Raw genomic sequence first — 15,565 nt, 5'->3', positions numbered from 1 at the left:
TGGATAGAAAATGACGTGAAAACTAAAGAAAACTAGAGAAAAGATCATAAAACTTATTTAGGAAGCTATGGAGAATGGAGAGAATTCAGCATCAAAAGCAAGTGGGCTTGCATTTGCATATATGAAAAAATGAACACAGACTGATAACCTTGGGGCACTTTATCACACTGTTTAATTCTTCTTTTTGTTTTCAGTTTTTTCCTTGTTTCCCGAAGATTCCATACTCGATTACAAATCACTGAGTTAGAGGTTGCGTATTGCTCGTATCAGGTTGGCGAGAGGGAGGGAACCTGAACTGATGAAAAGCATAATCTATGTGAAAGTATGGTGTCTTCCAGTCAGAACGTATAGACGTATATTACAGTACAGTTTACTAGTATTAGTATAGTATACTCTGTTCTTTAGAATGAGTATATGCGTATGTGGGGCGTATCTTATGTGTGTATATACATGTATGTATATCTGTCTGTCTATACAGTGATATGGGCTTATAGCAAGGGCATCTAGGGGACGGGAGTGAGGGTAGAATGAACTATGTTATATGGGATGAGATGTATGGTTTATGTAAGACAAGGAATTGGTGATATCTCCTTAATCATATTTATAATATTCAGAGGTAAGGGGATTGGAAGGGATGGCATGGTGCCTATTTTGTCGGAATAGGAAGGGCTTACGTTTTGGGTACAGGTGAGCAGGGTTTTTTTTTTTTCTTTTTGTCGTTTTTTTTAAATGATAGATTGCACGAAGTCATGTTTTTAATTTGTTTGATTGAACGTCATTAATTGATCACGATAATTAACTCCGTCAAGGAAGGAGGTTAAGTGATCATCGGCGTAAATTTGTCTGTTTGACAAATAGCTGAATAAGTTGTGAACGGATTTGAATAAAACCTAGAGGAAAAGTCGGTTATGACACAAGGGGCACATAATCAAATTTTGGTAGTGATCTGGGAATTTGTATGGATTTTAAGAGGATTTTGATCTCTTTGCAGATAGGGTCAATTAACTTGAGAGGTCAAGTTGAGCGTATTTGAGGTTTGCACACGCGTTCTATACAAGGCACGGGCTCTGCTCGGGCGAGGCGCCGCGCAGCTGAAAACTGATGACGTATTTATACAAAAGGTTTCCATTGAGTGTATGAATGTAAATTAGCTGCAGCTTGGCGGAGGTCTCCGCTCTCAGAGTGCTTTTCTAGTTTAGTATCAGCTATTTTTATCGCAATTAGTTGTTTTCCTTTTTCAAAAAATCCACAATTTTGTTGTTTATTTTGTTACCAGTTTCAAACCGATTGTGTAAATTTAATTTGGATTTTACAGAATTAGAAATAAAAATTAATCAGAAATAATGTATTAAAAAGAGCGTGTGTGTGTATATTTGTGTGTATATGTATAATAACCAGTTAACCTCGCCCAAGTCGAAAGATGGGATAAATCGGAAAAAAAGCCCCGGGTGGTTAGCGAAATGTAACAAACATGTTGTATAAGTGTGCCTCAGCTGAAATAAAAGTGTGTAAGTTCTGCAAAATATGTATGGTTATATAAAGCGATTAATCATACATTTTCTTTGCCTTCCACGTGCCTATAATAGTGTTTTTTTTTTGTTTAAAGTGTTATTTCTCGCCGTTTGAACAAGAATAATGTGTTTTTATTAATGGATTTATTTCATTTCAACTGACACCAAGTTTTTTCACCTACTATTTTCCGTTTTGTGAGATTAATGTTTCCATTTTTCTCTTCCTTTGGTATTTTAAGAACGCGATCATAACAAAGACGGATAATGAAAGTAAAAACAAAAATTAAACGTTGTAGTATGAAAAAAAAAAACACTCTTAATGGAACACTGTAAAACTGGCCCTCTATTTCTCCCACCGCTCCCAACTCCCTCCCCCTTTCTTGTATAAGCGCTATTCATTTGCATACATTCATGTACCTTAACCCATCTTAAAGGTCTCCGCATTCCCATTGCATCTGTACAGTGTACTCCTGTTATGGCGAACACGGCTATAACAAAACTCCGGTTTAATACAACGAAGTAAAAATTCAGCCCACCACACTCCGCTCTTTGTTGTTGTTTTTTTTTTCGTATTGCTTATTTTTTCGGTTATATCGAAATTTCGACATAGCGAAAGAAAACTCCCAGTCCCGAGGACTTCGTTATAACGGGAGTTCACTGTACAATGTATACTTGGTTATTTTGACAAATGAAACCAATTTATTGGTGCGGACGGACCGACAGACGGTAGATCTCTAGTCATTTATTTCTTCATTCTTCCTCTCTCTCTCTCTCTCTCTCTCTCTCTCTCTACCCATTGCAGTTTGCTCTGCTGAGGTGCTTTACAAAATAAATGATGTGTCTTATAATGTATGGCTACAAGTACACACTAAGCAGAAGTAGGTGTTTGCTTATAATAAGTAAGAAAATATCCATGTAGATGTAAGACACATGATTGATCTAATCTAATCAAAATCTTCATTGTACAACGAATAATCAGTATACTCTGAAACGCGATCCCCCAATTCTTGCCCAAAGCAGAAAGAGTGAGACACCCATCACTGATAAAAGGAACAGAAATATTATTTCATATGCGTAAAAAAAAAAAGTTAAAGGGATGGTATAGTATTGGTTGAGCGCGGTGAGGATTCAGCTTTTAACTTTTTGCTAGTATATAGAAACCACTAAATAAAATGTTAAGGAGCATACATTTCTAGAAGAATTCAAAGTTTATTTGATGAAAATCGGTTTTGAAATGGCTGGGTAATCCAAAAATATAGTAAAATAAAGCGATTCTAATAAAAGATGGGTCCCATCTTTTATTAGATTAGCTTTATTTTGGATACCTCAGCCATTTCAAAATCAAATTTAATCAAGGCTAGAAACTTTGGATTCCTCTTAGAATTATATATTTTGTCTATTTTTCATAAGAAGTTTCTCATTATCTCCAAAAATTTCTATGAAACAAAGTTGGAAAAGTGAAGCCCCATCTCAACTGAAACTGTACCATCCCTTTAATGGTGCTTTGCGAGAATGCAGTATTATGTTGGCAGAAAAATAGCGACATTGTTTGGAGCAAATAGCTTTTCACGGCAGAAAGAGGTGAAGGTCTCGCAGAAAAGGGGAGCGCTGTTTCTGAGAAATCCACGCTGTCGCACACCATTTAATTGATTCTACCATTTCTTTCATCATTGCCCTGGTGGAGAGATTGTCTGATTCATAGAGAAAGGCTTTTGATCATTGAACTGTAATGTGGAATGTAGGTTCCAGAAATTAAGTTCAGGAAGGCACAAACAGTCTATTGTATATTGGGACTAGGCATTGAGGATATAAAAGAGGCTGTAATCACGGAAAGTATAAAGGATGGAATATAGGCCTACCTCTAAAGTTAGTTCTGTTTTGCCCTCATATCAACCTTTCGTAGTGTGTTCATACCCCCCTCCACCCATTTCCAACGTTGTTACTTTTGGTTGTTGTCCGTCGATGATTTTTTTTAATGTCCCATTTTATTCCTTTCTTTCGTTTACTTGTGTATTATTTCTTCATTACAATCTTTATCATCGTTGTTTATGTCAATGGTTATAACATGTCAAGAAGTAGATATCAAGAGAAACGGTTAGTAGGCCTATCATACACTGTCCGGTGTTATAGCGGCACGATCGGAAATTTACATATACTGCGGCCTCCCACGCAGTTTTTTGTGTTACAAAAAACATTTCCCACTTTTGATCCTTAATAGCTCGAAGACTATATCAGACAACTCTGTCATTGATATGAGTAATATAGCTGAATAGTGTACAATTTTGTTGGAGGTGATTTGACTATGAAAGCTTGAATCAATTTCATCAAATCCATGATTAATTTTAAAGTTAAGTTCTAGATATTGGTCAAATTTGAACCCTCTGTACAAAATTGAATTTTACACAGGAAAGAATGATATGTATGTCAGTGTGTGCTTACAATGACCCTGAACAATAAACATGAGGACCACGAATATCACCTTTTCAGAGCTCTGCTGACTAGGTTTCTAGTCTCTTGCTCCAAGGCACATGAATGCTTTATTCATAATTCATGATGAATTGCCCTGGGCACTGCTAGTCTGGCAAAGGGTAAAATGCATGCACATGAAAAAAGTAAGCACATGTTTTCATGTGCTTGCATACACTACATTTCAGTATGAATAAAGACTAGCAGTAATTGTAGAATTTCTCATGAATATGTTATAGAGCATTCAAACCCTGGCCATTGTTCATCAACAGGACCATTGTATGGATGTTGATCACACACTCCCATACACATCAACTGAGCCCTGTGCAAAGTTTACGTTTTGTACGGAGGGTTGAAAATAGAGCAAAATCTGAACCCTAGCTTAAAAATAAAACTTGAATTTAATGAAATTGATTCATGCTTTCATTTTCAAATTACATCCAACAAAATTGTACAATCTTCAGCTATTGTCTATATCAATGCCAGTGTTATCTGATATACAGTATTTGAACTTTTAAGGATCAAAAGTGAGAAATATTTTTTTGTAACACCTAGAATAAATGCATGATAGATATCGAGGCGCGACGCGGCGGCTCCCGGGACACCAAAATGTTATACACAATTTGATCCTCGGATCGTTATGTTTATATAGGCCTTGCTAAACCAGGCAGGTGAGATGGGTGTAGGGGGAGTCCCTACAGACCGAAAATCCGATAGACTGAATTTCAAAAAGGTACCTGTCACAGATCGAAGGTCCGATAGACCGGAGATTTTATTAGATTTCACAGTAGAATATTATCAATATCATCTGTGACCAAAAAAATAAATAAAATAAAAAAAAAAAAATCACGCCAGCACGCACCTCCCACGCATCCTCAAAAACTCCATCAAGAATCGAGGGCGCATCGTAATAGTAGTTTGCTTTCAAGCTTTAATAATTAATTCAGACCCACATAAACAGGGGTCGCGGAACTGGGGGGGGGGGGGGAGACTGGGGGCTGCAGCCTCCCCTTTTTTTTGGGGGGGGGGGAGGGATTATTCAAAAATAATCGGAAAAACGAATCTTTACATCTATATAATTCTAAGGAATCGACTTGGATTCTTCCCGTGTGAGGGGGTACATTATTTAGTACATTTAAAAAAAAACACATTTTCCAAACATTCCACTAGAAATGTGCACCAGCTCTTTTGATCTAAATTCTAAAAACACAAAAGTTCCCTCGTATGTGTGTGTGTGTGTGGGGGGGGGGGGGGGGATATTCCCTCCCTGTGCCAGTTCACCTCCATTGAACATTTCGGGGACTGAACATTCTCCAAAATAATATTCTACCAAAATTGTGCACGATGATAGGTCTAATTCAATTTCAGTCCTGTTATACCTAAACCAAGCAGTTCATATTCACCCACATAATTTGTTGAAAATGGTCCTGTCTCCCAAATATAAAGAATGCTTTCTCTCGATAGTGTCTCCACCTTTCTAGTGCATGGGGTACTGAAGCAGGGGCGGATCCAGGAATTCTGTAAAGGGGAGGCGCCTTTACAAAATTAAATGGGGGCGCACGCACTCCCCCCCCCCCCCATTTTTCTTTTTATTTCTTTTGTTCTGACCAAAAATAAAGAGGGGGCGCGCGCCCGGTGGGCTCCCTCTGGATCCGCCACTGGGTAGTATGTAAAAAAGATGCTCACTTCTGGTGGAGAGTGAAACTTTGCGCATTTGGGGGCACTAATTTCAAAAATTGCTGGTTCCAAGATGTGACCACTGGGTTAGAAGAAGCAAAGGACAGTCAATCTGTCCGAAACGTCAAGTTCTGTGCTTTGGTTTTTCTTTTAACTAAATATCTTTTTCTCTCTGAACTAGAGGTCTTGCTCAGTCGCTTTCATTCCACTTCTTTCTTTCTCATATACTATAGTCCTATTCTCCTCCGCACATCAATTTCCTTCCTTTTTTATTTCTTGCTTTCTTATAACCCAAACGGTCCTTTCCAGGACCTTCTCACTATTTTACAGGATTATTTCTCAGTGCTTTCTCCTCCTAAGGACTACACTTTAACTTTATATTCTGTTCCATACCCTCTCTTCCACGGGAACCTTTTCAGGATTTAACTCTGATTTTTGCTTTATCTCTGCTGCCCAGTATTTGCCTTCCTTGCACTCTCCCTATGTCGCTTCATTCCTCCAACTCTCGTCTTTCTTGTCGTGCGTTTCTGAAATTCTCCCACGAGTTGTTCAAAGTCAGATGTCAGCATACTTGCATAAAAAACAATATTTTGACGTCTGAGCAATTTGGCTTTACACCACAACACCCTACTATTACTATACGCTTATGAAAGTAGGGTGGGATTTCACGGAGCACGCGAACGATTTGCGAAGGACGCGAATGGCAAAATCCAGCATTCGTATTTTAGTCGGCAAAAGATCGCCAAACGAACGTGAGGGTTCGGAAGCGTCGTCAATTGTTCGCGAATGTCGTTTTTACTTCGGCGAGAATTTCAAAAAAGTTTGAAAATTTTTGCGAACCTTTTCCGCACACTTGGTCGTGATTTGCTCGTGAATTGTTCTCGAAAGTGTCTTTAAAGCCTCGTCATATGCGCAAGACCTTCGCAAGACACACGCGATGTTCGCAAAATGTTCGTGAAACCCCAAACAGACTCCGAAACTTTGGAGAATGTCTCGCGTATGTTACGCGAAATCTGCGAAGTTTTTCCGATCATTTTACGACGTAATCGCAAACTGTTCGCGTACCTTTTGAGACATTCTCGCGAACGTTTAGCGCACGTTTGGGGAATGTATGACCTACACGTTTTCTACAAATAAAAATCGTAGCACACATCTAAACATCAAACAATTATTAACAACTATAGTAACAAAAGAAATTAAAGACTAGCAAAGAGAAAGAAATGTTTGATATATTAAAAAGAAATCGCAGAATACACTAAAAATTAATCTAAAGTATGTAAAATTTCATTTGAACTATAGAGATTATGTGTTGGAGGAACTGAAAAAAAAGGTCAAATGCTTTACTAGTGGAGATAAGTTCTGGGAAAAAATGTAGGCAAGCACACGATAGAGAAATGAGAGAAAAAGAAAGGAGAAATAGAGGAAAGGAAAAAAAAATCAACTCAAGACAGCTTCCACCTCTCCTTGGGTACATTTTCTATCATGATTATTGAACATTTTTTGTTTTTCGCATTTCCGTCGCGTGTTCTTCGTGTACGTAACATGCTGTACTTTAGCAATGATACACACGACCTTCGCACATACGTCGTGGAAACTTCGCACAAATTGCGCAAGAATAATTTTCGGCTTCATTGTCGGAAAACATTCGGAGAAAAACTTTTCCGAATGTTGGATTTTGTCATTCGCGTCCTTCGCAAATCGTTCGCGTGCTCCGTGAAATCCCACCTTTTAGGGTGGGATTTCACGGAGCACGCGAGAGGGTGGGATTTCACGGAGCACGCGAACGATTTGCGAAGGACGCGAATGACAAAATCCAACATTCGGAAAAGTTTTTCTCCGAATGTTTTCCGACAATGAAGCCGAAAACTATTCTTGCGAAATTTGTGCGAAGTTTCCACGACGTATGTGCGAATGTCGTGTGCATCATTGCTAAAGTGCAGCATGTTACGTACACGAAGAACACGCGACGGAAATGCGAACAACGAAAAATTTTCATTAATCATGGGAGAAAATGTACCCAAGGAGAGGTGGAAGCTGTCTTGAGTTGAATTTTTTTCTTTACTCTATTTCTCCTTTCTTTTCCTCTCATTTGTCTATGGTGTGCCTACATATATTTTTTTCCCTAGGACCTATCTCCGCTAGTAAAGCATTTGATTTTTTTTTGCAGTTCCTCCAACACATAATCTCTATAGTTCAAACGAAATTTTACCTACTTGAGAATAATTTTAAGTGTATTCTGCGATTTTCTTTGTATATTATATCAAACATTTCTTTCTACAATTTTTATCTGCAGAAAACGTATAAGTCATGCATCACCCAAACGTGCGCTAAACGTTCGCGAGAATGTCTCAAAAGGTACGCGAACCGTTTGCGATTACGTCGTAAAATGATCGGCAAAACTTCGCAGATTTCGCGTAACATACGCGAGACATTCTCCGAAGTTTCGGAGTCTGGTTGGGGTTTCACGAACATTTTGCGAACATCGCGCGTGTCTTGCGAAGGTCTTGCGCATATGACGAAGCTTTAAAGACACTTTCGAGAACAATTCACGAGCAAATCCCGACTAAGTGTGCGGAAAAGGTTCGCAAAAAATTTCAAACTTTTTTGAAATTCTCGCCGAAGTAAAAACGACATTCGCGAACAATTGACGACGCTTCCGAACCCTCACGTTTGTTTGGCGATCTTTTGCAGACTAAAATGCGAATGCTGGATTTTGCCATTCGCGTCATTCGCAAATCGTTCGCGCGCTCCGTGAAATCCCACCCTCGTCATTCGCAAATCGTTCGCGCGCTCCGTGAAATCCCACCCTAAGGGTGGGATTTCACGGAGCACGCGAACGATTTGCGAATGACGCGAATGGCAAAATCCAGCATTCGCATTTTAGTCTGCAAAAGATCGCCAAACAAACGTGAGGGTTCGGAAGCGTCGTCAATTGTTCGCGAATGTCGTTTTTACTTCGGCGAGAATTTCAAAAAAGTTTGAAATTTTTTGCGAACCTTTTCCGCACACTTAGTCGGGATTTGCTCGTGAATTGTTCTCGAAAGTGTCTTTAAAGCTTCGTCATATGCGCAAGACCTTCGCAAGACACGCGCGATGTTCGCAAAATGTTCGTGAAACCCCAAACAGACTCCGAAACTTCGGAGAATGTCTCGCGTATGTTACGCGAAATCTGCGAAGTTTTTCCGATCATTTTACGACGTAATCGCGAACTGTTCGCGTACCTTTTGAGACATTCTCGCGAACGTTTAGCGCACGTTTGAGGGATGTATGCCCTGTACGTTTTCTACAAATAAAAATCGTAGTATACATCTAAACATCAAACAATTAAATATTAACAACTATAGTAACGAAAGAAATTAAAGACTAGCAAAGAGAAAGAATATTTGATATACAAAAAAAAATCGCAGAATACACTTAAAATCAATCTTAAAGGGAAGGTAAACCCCAAGAGCAATGTGGATTGAGTGAAAGCAGCAGCATTAGTAGAACACATCAGTGAAAGTTTGAGGAAAATCGGACAATCGATGCAAAAGTTATGAATTTTTAAAGTTTTTATGTTGGAACTGCTGGATGAGGAGACTACTAGAGGTTATGACGTATGAGTGGACAACAATACCAAGAAAATATAAAGAAATTTCTGCAAAAATCCATTTTTCATGAAAATTACAAATTCCATCAACTTGATATTGACATATGTTAAGGGTAGCAATTATTCTTCCTGCTTTCTGAAAGCGGTTGGTCCATTGCTCTTTCATAATTCTAGAAAAGTGAATTTTTGTTGAATTTCCTTTATATTTTCTTTGTATTGTTGTCCACTCATACGTCATATCCTCTAGTAGTCTCCTCATCCAGCGGTTCCAACACCAAAACTTTAAAAATTCATAACTTTTGCATCGATTGTCCGATTTTCCTCAAACTTTCACTGATGTGTTCTACTAATGTTGCTGCTTTCACTCACTCCACATTGTTCTTTGGGTTTACCTTCCCTTTAAGTATGTAAATTTCATTTGAACTATAGAGATTATGTGTTGGAGGAACTGCAAAAAAAAAAAAGGAACAAATGCTTTACTAGTGGAGATACGTCCTAGGGGGAAAAATGTAGGCAAACACACGATAGAGAAATGAGAGAAAAAGAAAGGAGAAATACAGGAAAGAAAAAAAAATCAACTCAAGAAAGCTTTTTGAGTTGATTTTTTTCTTGCTTCCACCTCTCCTTGCTACATTTTCTCCCATGATTATTGAAAATGTTTCGTTGTTCGCATTTGCGTCGCGTGTTCTTCGTGTACGTAACATGCTGTACTTTAGCAATGATACACACGACAATCGCACATACGTCGTGGGAACTTCGCACAAATTGCGCAAGAATAGTTTTCGGCTTCATTGTCGGAAAACATTCGGAGAAAAACTTTTCCGAATGTTGGATTTTGTCATTCGCGTCCTTCGCAAATCGTTCGCGTGCTCCGTGAAATCCCACCCTAACGGATGACTGGCTCCTTATAGATTGGAATGAATGCACCACTGAAGCTGTTTTTGTTGACCTTATATAGAAAAGCTTTCGACACCGTGAATTGTGATATTCTGATCAAAAAGCTATAGTCCGGCAGCCAAAAGCAATTTTTTGGCCGAAGTACTTTTTCTCTGATATAGTTTTTTTCTTTGTTGATTATTCATCTTTGGGGTCCCTACAATGATATTCAGGTGGCTGTGGAGCTCTAACCCTTGGGCAATTTTAATTATTCAAAATGGCGTCCAACATGGCCGCCACACTGCCCTAAAACAAGGAAAATGAATGTAATCGTGTGTTTTAAGTGCTAATATGCCAGTGTTTGGATAGGAACATTTGTCCAAAGGTCCAACAACTTGAATAAAATATTTTTTGACAATTGTTGCAAGACAGTTGCTGTGGTAAAAGTTAAATAATTAGCTTAGAATCCCTAAAATACACAAAGTCAGCACAAAAATGACAAGGAATCGGGTTTGTGTGTGTGATTGTTGCAAGATTGATATGTTGACCAGAATTTGGCAGAAAATCATCGAAACAATTCCGTTTTAAAGACCTGAGTAGATGGTTGCCATGGATACTTGCTCTTTCGCTCGTTGCAGACATTATAATATGTAATATACAAAAGTAATGTTAGAAAGAGTCCGGGGATGTACGTGAGTAACCTGCGTATATAGGAATCTTAACAATTTGTAAAACAAACTGAGTACATGGTTGCCATGGGAACACGGTTTTTTTATACATGTTACCATGAGGTAGAGTATCATCTGAAGTGTTAATTGCCTGAGATGTCTTGAAATATATTAAATTCTATACATTTACTGGTACCTAAGAACTTTAAAAAAATCCTACAAAATAAAGTACTCTAAGTTGCCATGGAAATTGATTTTCCATACCAATATTCAAGATGAAAATGTCGGGGTCACTTGAAAATAAGTAATTATCATGAAAATGTGATTTTTAAACAGACGTAGCAAGGTACTTAATTATTAACATATAAAGTGGCACCACACAGTCCATAATGTATTAGATTACACACAAGACCTGGTATTTGGAAACATAAAAAAAAATGCTGAAAAGCTTCCTCTTTGCTCTTGAACAACAGTAGACAGTGTCAGTTTTGGTCCATGCTTCAGTTTTTGTTTTGAAGTGTGCCCTGGGCCTGAATCAAGGTAACTTCTTTCACCTAGTATAGTAGCTGAGTTAGCATTCATTATGTAGTTCTGATCCCTGAAGGCACATGTTTGGAGAAGTACAATTTTAAATCACGTAATTTCTCCAAATGATTCTGTTGTTTTATAATCTAGTTATGTTTTCTAGCTTGACCAAGATTTCAAAAATCAAGAAAAATTGTATTAGTTCTATACCCAGGCTTCGTCATTTAATTGTGGTTGGATGCTGTTAACACTGTGTGTTAGAAGAAATAGATTATCACTAATTTCAGATCAGCAATAGATCAAATTATTCCAGCTGATTTTATTGATCAAAGTCAACAACAGTAAATCAATACATTTATACTGTATGCAACCATTTCCACATCGAAAAAGTAAAATATCATTCAGAAATAGTACAATTTTGTTGTACATCTTTTTATATTGATCATCGGAATTAATGTGGAATTAATCATCGGGATATAGAAATTAAATCCTGAGCATAACAATAGGTTTATGTCACCAAAAAGTTTTACACAATCGTGTTTATCTTGTGCCATGTAACTTTATGTTAAACAATTTTGTTGCAATGTACATGTATGCATATTATAGGACTGTCCTTGAAAGTGACATTGTACAGTTACCACGGCAACCATGACATATCATCTTCATATAACAGAGGGAGGCAAGCGCGCCTGAGCACTCATGATTTTGCTTTGTTTTGTATTGTATTGTTGTTGTCGTTTTGTTTTTTTCCTTGTTTTGTTTTGTTTTGTTTTGTTTGTTGTTGTTGTTGTTGTTGTTGTTGTTGTTGTTTTTTTTGGGGGGGGGCAAAATGTCTCGGAGGGCACATTTATGTTAGGATGTGGGATCCTCTGCATGGGAGCGAAGCAACCGAGCGGGGGAGTGTGTAGGAGGGGGATACCCCCCTCCCACGGTAGAGACCTTTTGAAAAAAAAAACACACATAAAGAGTATAAAAGTCACGTTTATAAAGCATTTTACACCAAATTTCTGGGGAATTAAACATAGTTAAAAACAATTACTCCGAAGGACTATGATTTTAACATAACGGGGGTACATTGATGTGACGGTGTGAGATCCTCGATCGGTGATGGAGAAAAGCGACCGAGCGGGGGAGGGTGTGGTACGGACTTTTTGTAAAAGCAGAGAATAAAAGTCGCGGTTATAGAACATTTTAAATCAAATTTCTAGGGAATTTAACATAGTAAAAATCATTGCGAAGGACTATGGTCATAACTGTAGGCCTAAGTACCGGTAGGGCGAGCGATCCACTTTCACTTTGCCATTTGTCTGAAATGTATTCATCGCACTGTTCGAGTAATGAAAATTATTCTTATATTGCTAGAGATAAACTGATGGGCTGTACATGACTCGTGGGCTGTATAACTCGTGGGCTGTATGATTCGTAGGTGACGTGCACCCGGTCTTCTATGAGGTCCCGATACATATTGTAGTGACACGCCAAAGTCTATGGCGTCAAAGTTGAAAGAAAGTACTTTGTATATGTGCATTCATAGTGAAAACAGGGGTTATGAGAAATTCAATTTAAACTCACACTCAAAGGGTATATGCCTAGTTACAACAAGTAGGTCTATAAATAGTAAACGCCCCATGCATTCAGTGGTCTCCATGTAACGCGTTGAATGCTGTTAGTCTATCTATCACCAATGGCTTCTTCCACAGAGATCCTCGGGGTTAAGACGTTTTGTATTATTACAGGTGGTAGTAGAGGGATTGGACGCGCTATAGCCTTGGCCATATCGAAGCAAGTAGAAGAAAATTCGGTGGTTGTCATCACAGGCAGAAGTGCAAGTGAACTGAACGAGACGCAAAGTCTGGTGCACACCGCTTCTCCTGGCGTGCGAGTCATTTCGGTTACGGCGGACTTGTCGGACCAGTCATCGCTCTCCAGCACTTTCCAGGAACTGACGAAGGATGTCATTCCAGAAGATTATCAACATGTTCTCCTCGTTAACAATGCTGCATCCTTGGGCGATATTTCTCGATACAGTCGAGATTTGTCCACGTCCGATGTGGAGTACGTGCAAAACCACTGCATGTTTAACTTGACGTCGGCATTCCTGCTCACTTCTCACTTTCTCTCGAAGTTTCCCGCGAGAGAAGGACTCCGAAGGACCGTGATCAACATCTCGTCAGTTGCCAGCGTTAAGCCCAAAGGAGCGTGGTAGGTATTAACCTAGTGCGTAGTAGAGATGTGACAGTGGGACTGCATCTTCCTCCCTCTTTTTCCATCCTCCTCATGTAATCCCGTTCTGAGTATTTAGAGCCCACGATCACTACATGTATAACGTGAGGATAGATCATTGACCTGTAAGATGGAGTTTACTCCCAACGTTCATTTTACCTTCTCCATATCGTTGAGGTAATTGCATGTGGATAGTCTTTGTTCAAGTTTGATCAGTGTGTAATTACAGCATTTCGTAGAGCACAATCGTGGTGCATTAAACAAAGGGAAATATTTCTTCAACTTCAACTCAGCAAGAGAGAAAATGATATTGCCAAAACAAAGTTTATTTTTAACCCTTTCCATGATGAAATTCATCGTACTGACAGCCTAAATTGTCTCAGTTGTACTCATAAAAGAGACTAGAGCCCGTATCCTTGTTTCTTTTTTTAACCAATTCACTTTCTATGGTATTGCATTACTATTGTACAAATACTCTTTGACTTTCAATCTTTCCCGTCCTCAGTGGCTTACACTGCATGGGCAAGGCTGCCAGGAACATGTGGTTCAAGGTTCTAGCGGCTGAAGAACCAGACGCTCGCATCCTCAGCTACCACCCTGGGCCAGTCGATACCGTCATGTTTCACCAAATGAGCACCGAGTGCGCCGACGACAGTGTCCGGAAGGTCTTGGCCGATATAGTGTCCGGCGAGCAGTTGCTGACACCGGACCAGACTGCAGCCACGCTGGTCAAGATTTTGGGGCAAGACACTTTCGAGTCTGGTGCATACATTGATTATACTTATCTCAAATGACGCGCTTTATCTGGTTTGAAATTGCTTGAGCAGCTCCGCAACATTTATTCTAAAGCTCTTATGAATTTCATATCGCAACGCAGTAACTTTATGCACATTAATAGTTACATGCTTCTTTACGCAATATATAAGAGCTGTAAAGATCGTAGTGCTCTCCTGTCGACTTTACATTAAAACAAATAACGAGTTTATTACGGCTGATAGTCAGTCAGTTGCAGTACAAACAACTGGACGAAAGAATTATCTAATCACGTGTTTATATTACTATTATTGGAATTTCTGTGATCGGGTTCTTATAAGCTTCTATATTGATACCATGACGTAGAATACTAAATGTATGTGCGATCCTTCTAGAAACACAACAAAACTATAATAGAGATCAAAGTGTCATTTGCCTACTACCTTTAATTCATAGTTTGATATTTTTTCTAAGATAAATATACATATAAAATGCTGGGTAGAAAATGACGTGAAAACTAAAGAAAACTAGAGAAAAGATCATAAAACTTATTTAGGAAGCTATGGAGAATGGAGAGAATTCAGCATCAAAAGCAAGTGGGCTTGCATTTGCATATATGAAAAAATGAACACAGACTGATAACCTTGGGGCACTTTATCACACTGTTTAATTCTTCTTTTTGTTTTCAGTTTTTTCCTTGTTTCCCGAAGATTCCATACTCGATTACAAATCACTGAGTTAGAGGTTGCGTATTTCTCGTATCAGGTTGGCGAGAGGGAGGGAACCTGAACTGATGAAAAGCATAATCTATGTGAAAGTATGGTGTCTTCCAGTCAGAACGTATAGACGTATATTACAGTACAGTTTACTAGTATTAGTATAGTATACTCTGTTCTTTAGAATGAGTATATGCGTATGTGGGGCGTATCTTATGTGTGTATATACATGTATGTATATCTGTCTGTCTATACAGTGATATGGGCTTATAGCAAGGGCATATAGGGGATGGGAGTGAGGGTAGAATGAACTATGTTATATGTGATGAGATGTATGGTTTATGTAAGACAAGGAATTGGTGATATCTCCTTAATCATATTCATAATATTCAGAGGTAAGGGGATTGGAAGGGATGGCATGGTGCCTATTTTGTCGGAATAGGAAGGACTTATGTTTTGGGTACAGGTGAGCAGGTTTTGTTTTTCTTTTCTTTTCTTTTGTCGTTTTTTTTTTAATGATAGTTTGCACGAAGTCATGTTTTTACTTTGTTTGATTGAACG

At 38.6% G+C, this 15,565-nt stretch overlaps 1 pseudogene; it reads left to right on the top strand.

Annotated features, from left to right (window-relative positions):
• The first annotated feature begins 12,996 nt into the window (after window positions 1-12,996).
• On the top strand, window positions 12,997-14,329 carry LOC139715674 (sepiapterin reductase pseudogene; annotated as a pseudogene).
• The last annotated feature ends 1,236 nt before the right edge of the window (window positions 14,330-15,565 follow it).

Source organism: Diadema antillarum, unplaced genomic scaffold, assembly GCF_040938485.1.
Source record: "Diadema antillarum isolate AM-2024a unplaced genomic scaffold, OU_Dant_1.0 scf00000053, whole genome shotgun sequence".
NCBI classification, from domain to species: Eukaryota; Metazoa; Echinodermata; class Echinoidea; order Diadematoida; family Diadematidae; genus Diadema; species Diadema antillarum.
This window is presented reverse-complemented; position numbering and strand designations above follow the sequence as displayed.